The sequence below is a fragment of the Melospiza melodia genome, chromosome 21, assembly GCF_035770615.1.
Source record: "Melospiza melodia melodia isolate bMelMel2 chromosome 21, bMelMel2.pri, whole genome shotgun sequence".
NCBI classification, from domain to species: domain Eukaryota; kingdom Metazoa; phylum Chordata; class Aves; order Passeriformes; family Passerellidae; genus Melospiza; species Melospiza melodia.
In genome coordinates, this window is record NC_086214.1 from 7,995,484 (window position 1) to 8,005,000 (window position 9,517).

General features: G+C 41.3%; 1 protein-coding gene across 1 annotated transcript in view; it reads left to right on the forward strand.

The window, feature by feature from the left end:
- The window catches only part of CUX1 (cut like homeobox 1), a 242,336-nt gene that overhangs the window by 76,916 nt on the left and 155,903 nt on the right, over positions 1–9,517 (forward strand).

A 9,517-nucleotide genomic window follows, 5' to 3' on the forward strand; every position in this document is an offset into this window, starting at 1 on the left:
CCTCATGCAAAATTAAAAAAAAAACCACAAAAAATCACTCCAAATCCTTATAGTTAAAAGAAGAAGCCTTTAAAAAAGTTGTCTGATTACCTGCATAGATAACCATATTGATTTCATTCTCTTTTAACTGCTGTTCATCTCACCTTCAATAGCATTTTAAATACGCCAATAAAAATGTATATATAATTACAAAAAGGCTATTATAATCAAAATTTAAAGGTCATCAAGCAGATTTCTGAATTGATGTCCTTAAAAAGTACATTATTTTCAATGATGATGAAAACTTATTCTTTCTGTACCAAGGAGGATGATGGAAACTGCTTCCATGCAGATGGAGAAGAGACTTCCCCACAACAGCTCCCATGATAGGGTCATTGAGGTGTCAATTACATATTTTATATTTATAGAGCACTTTTCTTCAGGAAAGATTCCTAAATGGCCTCCCAGCTCCTACCTCATGCATGGGAGATTAATGTATTATTTTTCCTTTTGGAATTGGAGTGGCTCAGGAATAGTAGATATGTTCTGTTAAATGGAATCTTCTTTTCATAAAAAAGGAGGTAGAAGGGGGTTGTAGGCATTGCTGGAGGTGTCACATGAGGTTTTTTCCTGCATTATGTACTCTGGGATAGCTTTCTTTTTGGGAAGGGCCTTCCTTGGAGCAGGGACCCCACCTCTGATTTCACTTATTCTTGATACTGATTAGGGAGAGAATGAAAGTTTAGAAAGCACTCACAACTCCTTTTAATAACAGCTTATCTCCTTTTAGAAATTGTATCTATATTCTGCTCTGAAACAATGTTTTACAGTCCCATCCTGTGTAGGTCTCAAATTAAGGTGGGTTTAATTGCTTTGAAGGAGCTTCACAAAAATGGGCATGATTGCAAGGAAGGGTTTTTTTTCTAATTTTGGGGATAGACTCATTATGTCAGCAGTAGTTTCTGATCTGTTAGAGTTTGGTTTATGTGGAAAACCTACAGCAGAAGTGCTGATCTCTTGGAGTTAAGTTTGCAGTGCTTTTAATGCTCAGCTTGTCGTGGGGTTATTTTTTTCCAAGCTTTTTCTCTCTGGAGTCTTTGAATTTCATAAGTGAATGGAGTCTCCAGTTTCTCTCCTTGGCCATTAATTCACTGCTTAAAAAAGCTCTTTGCATGTTACATTTGACATGGTTATAGATATTCATGTTACAGGCTGCCTGTGTTGTGCTGGCAAGTAAAACACTTCCCTGCACGCATGGAAGATGCATCTATTAATATTCTGTAAACCAGGTTTTTTTTTGTTGTTCAGGATCAAAGCTGGTATGTTAGCAAAAACTTCAAATTCCTGTCTTCTAACCTGCTGGTTAGTTTGTAGGGATATCTCTTCCTTCCTGCTTTATTGCAGGGAGCTACATGGATCTCTCATGCTCATCTGAAGATCACAAAGCAGCTCTTGTTATTCTGGCATTTAAAAGAGACTTGAATGCTTTTTTTCTTAGGAGGAAAAAGCAGGTAAATTAGTGTTCTTCACAGCAGCATTAGCAGTGCCACCAGAGGTGCTGAACAAGGTCCTGGAAAATGCAGAAAACCCAGTTAGCACAGAGGTCTTGAGAGAAAGGAGGGAAGGCAGGTAGTTCTGGGAGGCTGTAATTAGGGCAGATTTTATAAATATTTTTGTGTTCCTAAAAATGCCAGCATGTATTATCTCAGTCAGTGATGACAATAACCAGCAGCAGGGGAGAGGGGAAGGGGAAGTGGAGAGAATTAATACACAGTAATGTGGCCATTCCTCTTGTCCTAGGAGCAGGAGTGAAGAATCACAGCCTCTCTTTTCCCAACAAAGAGCTGGTAGGAAATTACAGCTTCATATAGGAAGCTTCCAAAAGCCATGATGTCCTCAGATTTTCATGTTAAATCATGCTCAGAATTTTATAGTTCAGAGCAAGTTGTGTGCCAGAATCCCAAAGGCTTCGTTGTGAAAGCAGCTTTGCAAAGTGAGAGGGGAGGACGGTCCCAGCTTCATTATGAGCCTGTTGCAAGGAGCTGCTTTGTTTTTATGGCTTCATATGCTTTGGCTCAAAATGCAGGAATCAAACAGGAGCTTCTTCTTGTCATTATACAGGTGCATGAGTCAGCTTCTTGTTTAATTTTTCACAGCCTTTTCAGTTGTGCAATAAAATCATGTTGAAATGCTTTTTAGTACTAAACATGTTGTTTCTCTAAAAGTTTCACTTCAGTTGGCTGTAAAAATATTCAATTTTCCATCCACACAATGAGAATTATCTGCAGGAGGGGTTTATAGCCTGGCACCCAGATTTACCAAAGCAGGACAAAAGGTGAATTCTGGCCATGCAGCTTCAGGTCAGATCAAGGTAATGAAAACAAAAAGTGACCAAAGAAACTCTTTGTGAAAATGTTATTATTCCTAATGCTGGTCCTGGGAGATATGAACACTGACTGGAAAGGTCTAGGTTGGAAGCAAAGGAAAATGAGAATTTTGCTGTTTAGGATGTCCCCAGACTCTAGGAGGAAATGCATTGTCCACGCCAGAGTGGAAAACCATGTTTTATGTAATGGAGAAGATTAGAGGTGTTTTTCTGCTTCTACTTTAAAAGAAAAACAACACAAATCAACAACAAAACCACCTTTAAAACAGTCCTGGTGGGTTCCCCACCCTTTTATTTATTTTAGACCATATTCCTTTTACTCTGAATGGAATATTAAAAAAAAAAAAAGTGCCTAGAATTCAATGCACCATTAGTCTTGATTTTCTTCCTGTATGACTGAAGCAATTGTTTGAACTTTACTTCAGGTTTATTAAATGTAGAAAGTATCAAAGAAGCATGAAGCTTCCCACTCCTTAATGGCCTTGATTCCTGCCAAAAGTGCATATTCTTCTCCTGCATCTTCCCTGTACGTGACTGCAGGTCCAAATTATTTGTTGCTTAGCTGAGAGCAAATAGGTTCAGGCAGTTTTCCCTGCCAGATTTAAAACATTAATGCTTTCAAAACAAATAAATTCATTTTTTCTTCCAATTAAAAAAAAGAAGTCATTCCTGTTTGAGCAAGGCATGAGAAATTGCAACCCTCCCATCACGGTGATGAATTTTAGGATATAAAGCCTTCCTCCAAGCAATGTGAAATGCTTTTAAAAAGGAGCATTTGGGAGAAAATAAACGAGCTTCATCTTGTGCTTGAGGAATTAACTTCCACTTTAGTGGTAGAAATTGGAAACACCAATATAGGGAGTGAGTAGGAATCAAGTAGAGAAAAAAGGATTTTGCTCCATAATTCCAGGTGTTTAAGCATTTATTTCAGTTTCTGTGGAGAGGGGAAGTTAGGATCATCTTTCTGTTGGACTTTTCTGCAAGACTTTTTAGCCAAGTCCAGGAAAAAAGGTCTCTATAATTTTGGGCTGCTTGGTTTAGTGTTTATCTTCAATGACCTGCCAGGGACGTTCAGGATGTGCAGAACACACTTTGGGTGGAGCAGAGAGGAATCAGCACCTTGCATTACCACATGTGTTAAATGGAGGCTCAGCTTGGTTTTTTTGGAGAAAAGCTGGACAGAACTCAGGTTCCATGGTCCATCAGCTGTACCTGGCAGATGTCTGCTTAACCTGTTAACTCCCATGTTGATGGAGGGTCACACACTGTTTTTCTGGTGCTTTTATCTTCCATGACAGAACAGCCTTGTTCCTGAACCCTAGTGATGTGTTAGTTAGTTCCTTTAGTTCCTTAGTTCCTTTGATGCCTTAAGTTTTAGCCTTCATATTTTTAATATTTTTTATATTTTTCCGATTCTGTGCTGCTTTGGTGTGCAGTTCTGAACTTCATATTAGGGGATGGTGAGCTCTCTGCACAGAGCTGGGAGACAAAACAATTCCTGCTTTAGCTGGGGACCAAGGACAAATGATCCAGATCTCGGGCCAAAGAGTATAAATAATGATAAATTGGGGAGAGAAAAACAAAAAGGATGGGACTTGATGGGCTAAAGCTGGAATTGGACAATTAACTGCAATATGCAAGTGGAGCAGAACTCATCAAAGTGAGAGACCCTGTGACCAGTTCTTCATTTTGGAGCCATTTTGGTTCATCTTGGGTGCAGCCCTGGCTGGGCTCTTGTGCTGCCCAAGGTGGATCCATTGAGGCCTTTTAAAAAATAAACTTTATACTTTAACTCTGTCCAGCCTCTGTTCTAGGCCAGCCTTCTCAAGGCATCACTTTTCTCTTCGTCTGTCCATAACATGGAGAACATGCTGCCACCTGTCTATTTGGAGCAGTGTCTTATATTTGAAATCCCATTTTCTCCATCATTTTCTCTTTCCCCATCCAGCATTCTTTTGATGATTTTAACCAGGGATTATTTTGAAGCATCCTGTGCTTTGTTATCCAGTTCCTCCTGCATCCCAGAACTGCCCCTGTTTCTTCCTGGCCTGGTTTGTGCTGATGCCAGAGAAGCTGGTTTCACTTTCCTGATTCCTGAGCAGGCTGAGCTGCCCTCCTGCCTTGCCTTGCCTGCAGATGAAGCTTCCTGGGCCTCTCTGATCATTTCCACTGCTCTGGAGGTTCTCAAATTGAGCTATATCAGTTTTGAAATGCAATACCCAAAGCCAGCAAAGCCTCAGCTGGAAGATTTTGTCCAACACTCACTAGAGCAGAAGAATTATTTCACATCTTATTGGCTTTCTGTGTGGGTTTGCTCTTCTCAGAACGATATCTCCCTCCTTTGAAACAGAAGGACACTGTTGAGTCATGTTCAACTTGTGATCCAGCATTATCACTACTTTTATTTTTTTTTTTAAGCTGCTGAGTACCCAGTTGTTCCTGCTCAAGTGCAATCTTTTACATTAAACATTTAAATTGAAACTTAGGGTTTAGGGGTTTTTGTGCTTGTTAGGGTTTCTGTTGATTTTTTCAGTTTGTGAAGTTCCCTTGGAACTGTAATCCCCTCATGTCACTGTTGTACACACCAGGCTCCTGGCCTCTGCAGATTAAATAACTTTATCTGTCACAGGGTTATTGGGGACAGTGGAGTGGGGCAGATCCAGGCAAGAACCTCTGTCTTGGTTTGGAAAGACAGGAGTCTGCTAAGGAAGGCAGGAGCCTCCCCTGAAATGGAGAATGTAAACCCTCCCCACCCCTCTGAATTGCTGTAAATTTTAAATTAAGGGGCTCTCAGGCAAAAGTATGGGAGCAGGAAATAACAGTTCTTTAATAGGGAAGAAAAATAAAAGGATAAAATAAACAATGCAGTACACCAGAACAACAGTGACAGAGTCAGAACCCAACCTGACACCCTGTTGGTCAGGGTGTTGGCAGCAGTCCCATTGGAATTGTGGCTCAGCCCTCCTGCAGTGTCAGGGGTGGTTCTGCTGGAGCAGGGATCCTGTAGAGAAGGATGGATTCTTCCTCTGAAGATCCAGGGGAAGAAGAGGCAGCTGCTGTTCCTCTGGGGAATCCAGTGGAGAAGCCGTCCTGGTGCTCCAGAACCTCCAGGTTATATCCATGTAGGAATGCTTGGCTCCTCCTCTGGGCTCACATCTCCTAATGGGATGCTGTAGCTCTTATCAGCCATGCAGGGACATTCAGTAGCTGTTATCAGCAGATGTCCCCTCCTGAGGGAGGAGTGATTGTGGTCACTCACTGAGAGAGATAAGGCAAACTGCCCACAGTGACAAAATACAGCTGCCATACAGATGGTAATGGAAAACATCTTGCCTTGCAATCTGGAACACCTTTCAGTACCCACCAAAGGGTTTGATAAACTCCTGCTGGTAACTTCTCGCTGTGCTGCTTTGTGGTCCAGAGCAGGTTTCCTCACCTTCCTGCAGGGTGTGCTCAGCAGAACTTCACTGAAGCCTCCCTCAGCTACAATTGTGGCATTCCCTGTTTTTTCCTGTCATTCAAGCTCCTTTGCACATCAAAGAAGGAATCAGTTTTAACTTGCTTTAACAACTTGATTTTTTGACAATTTAGAGCCACCTATGGGGTATCCTCTAGGTGCTTATAAGCAGGTGGTGATTCATGTTAGTTTTCCTTGATTTCTGAGGAATTGCCCAGCCCTCCCTGTCCTCTGCTACTTTTTCTGCCACTTTAAAAATATGCTGTATACTTGGCCTTTTTAGGTCCTTTTAAAAGTAACAACAAATGTCTTGAATGATTTGCCAGTTCTTCAGCACACACAGTGACAAAGTTTATGAAGCCAAGCCAGTCTGAAAATACCTAAACCCTTTAATTGACATCTTTGTAATCTGTTCCAGATAAAGTTTGAAACCCTCCCCTCTCCTCTCCTCATGCTATCCATCTACTGACAGGTCTTGTAGTAAAAGCTGATGCAAGAAGACATCCCTTGTGCTCTTGATGTCCCTTTTCCACCGTGTGATCTGCCAGGGGTCCCTTTGCTTGTCATTCCACTGTTCCTTTATTTATAAAAGGTGTTTCTTGCTACTTATTGGATTTCTTGCTGGTTTCTCCCATTCTGTGCTGGAACACTTCTGATTTCATTTCCAAATGTTTATGCTGTATGTTTATTCTTGCCTTTGGCAGTCTCACCCAAGTGTTTCATCCCTTTCATTTGAGGTCAGGGAAGAGCTTTGCTTTAGCCACTGGGCCCTTTTCACACTCCTTCTCTTTAGGTTTGGACCTGTCTTTAATTGCTGCTATTTAAGATTCTGGTAAGCTCTTGCTTAACTTCTCTCCCCCTTAGGTTTGTGATCTACAAGTTTTGTGAATTTGTTGCTCTGTTGTTTTGAGTTCTGTGTGTCTCACAAACCCTCTCCCCAACCTTCCTCATTTGGAGTTCAGAATAAATCCCCACTCTAAAAGCTCCCATATTTGTTCTCTGCTTTTAGGTATGACTAGAGGCTTTTTTTTCCCTACAGATATCTAAATTTTGAAGTAAATTTTTACAATCCTTGATGTTTGACACAATCCTTCCCCTTTTTTTGGCCCCTTTTCCCCGTGTCCATCTCACTGTGCATTTTGCACAAGGCATATCCCCACTGTGAGCAGCATCCCAGGGCTCTGCCCAGCTCGGTGCTCAATACATGCCAGGAAACCTGAAAGCAGCAGTAACAAGGTGTGACAGAACTTGATTGCCCTGATTTTTACTCCTTAAAAATGTGCAGAGTCAAGTCTGTGGTGGTGCTACTGACACTGTGATTGGATTTACTGAATTCACTGATGTAAATCCATCCTGACTGTGTGGATTGCAGCCCTGCTTGGACTGTGGATGTGTTTGCATTTATTCAGGAGCTGGTTGATCATAATTGATGAAGACAGGGGGTGGGAGGGCAGAATTGATAACTTTCTGGGGAATGCTGGCAGTAGGTACTGTAAGGAAATGAAGTCTCTTATTAAACTGGGCTAACTAGACATGCTGACAATTCCTGAAGTATCATTTGCTGCCCAGTGCTTACAGGAAAGGTGTTGTTAGGAGGTGAAATTTGATAATCAGGTATCACAAAGCTTGGAGGAGGTACCTGGAGGAAAAGCCCAGCTCTGGTAGGTGTCAGTTCTCCCTGGGACAGCACCACAGCAATTCCTTGGATTGAAACATTCTGGTTTAACCCTGGCTAATGAGCCTGAGCATTACTTGCCCTCAATAACCCAATTTCTGACTGTTTGGGGATGTAGAATAGGAATATCTGCTGCAATTGGTGCTGCCCAGTTGTGTTAGGAAGGAGGTGGAATTAAGGTTGGTAAAAAAAAAAAGGCTTTAAGAGTCTGAGCATCATCCCCAAACCAGGATAATGCTGGAAATTCCTCCTCAGCAGAACTCAGTCCTGCTGTCGGCAGCTGAGGAGGCATCAGAAACAGCAGGCAGGTATTTGGAAAGCAGCTTTCCACATGTAAGGAAGTTTTAGTGTGCCCAGGCACAGTGAACTGGAACAGACTTCAGGGCTAGGAGTAGAAAAAGGTGGTGAAACTGAGGAGGAGGAGGAGGCCGTGGCCATTTGCCAGGACCCAGAATAAGGATGACTTTAAGTGATTTAAGGCTGGTAGAAATGACTGAACACAAAAGAAGATGTGCTGAAGTTAGGATGTGAGATGAATCCAGGCATTTATCAGTTTTCATTTATGAAAACTCAGTATAAACGTCATTGTTGTGCTCCAATTCTGACTTTACACTCCTGGTTCCATCTTCATAAATAAACCTTACAAGAAGCAGAAAGATGTTTTTATCCTATCACAATGACAAGTGTATTTTAATCACGCTGGGGTTTTTTTTCATAATGTTGGCATGATGGGTTTTATTGTGTGTGGAGTTGGGAGGAATTGTAGGGAAATGCTGCATTAAGTAGATGAGGGGACCAATAGAGTCCATGGATTCACTGCTAACACTTGCAATAATTGTCCATTACTACTTCTTAAGAACAGCTCTCCTGCTTTTAAAACTGCCAGCATGGGGTCCTTAAGAACCCCATTTTGGGTGGAAGGAAACACAGTTGTAATCAAAACAATGATTACCATTGCCTTCATTTAAATGCAGAAGGAGAAACTAATGTGTGCTCTAAAGGGATGTAAAAAATTTACAAGTAATTCCTGGTTTTGAGGTTAGGTTTCTGATGTCCATGGGGAAAAAGTTAATTTCTTAGCTTTCACTTTCAAGTGAATATTTTTGTATTCATTTCTCACTCTGCATTTAAATGAAGGTGATAGTAATCATTGTTTTGATTACAGTTGTGCTTCCTTTCCCCTGTAATGGTGTTCTTGAGTACCCCATGCTGGTCGTGCTAAGAGCAGGGGAGCTATTCTTAAGGAGGAATAATGGACAATTATCTGAACATTAATAGTGAGTCTGTGGACTTCTCAGGACTCCTCAGCTCTCAGAGAATTCTCCTTTTCCTCGAAAGTGCAGGGAAGCTCCCCAATAGCCTTATCTAATCACACAAAGTTCAGTTTTGCAGCTCTCCATCAAGCAAATGCAGCTCTGTCTCCATTTCCACAAACAGAATTACAAACAGATTCTGCATTCCCTGTCCCAGGCTGTTGGACTGCAGGATTTTTGTGTGTAACTCTTAAATACCAAACTGCAGAAATACTCTATAACTGTCAACATAAATACAGACTTTTGTGCCATTAGTAAAGGGTGATGACAGGCTGCATGAAGAACACATTCCCTGTCTCTGCCATTCTTCCTTTCTCCCACTCTCCACCCACCCACTCCTTTTAATGTTATTACTATTGTTATTATTTTTTTTTTTTTTTTTGTAGCAGGCATCATATCTGGGAGCAGGGGATTAAATGAATAATTCCATTTGGCAACAGGCAGGCAGCATCAGTGCTGGAATCCTGTCTGTTCTTTAGTAATATTAATGTTGTAGAATATCATCAGGGGGGAGGTGGCTGACTGGAAACTTGCAGATAAATGTGGAGGGGGGGTTATTTGGTCAGCATTGTTTGTTAAAGCATTTAACCACACAGGAGCAGCAACACTGCAAAAATACTCTCTGCATATGTTTTGAAATGCTTTTTAATCCTGATTTTTACTTTGAAACTAGAAATATAATGCATTTTATTTAGAATTATGGTGCT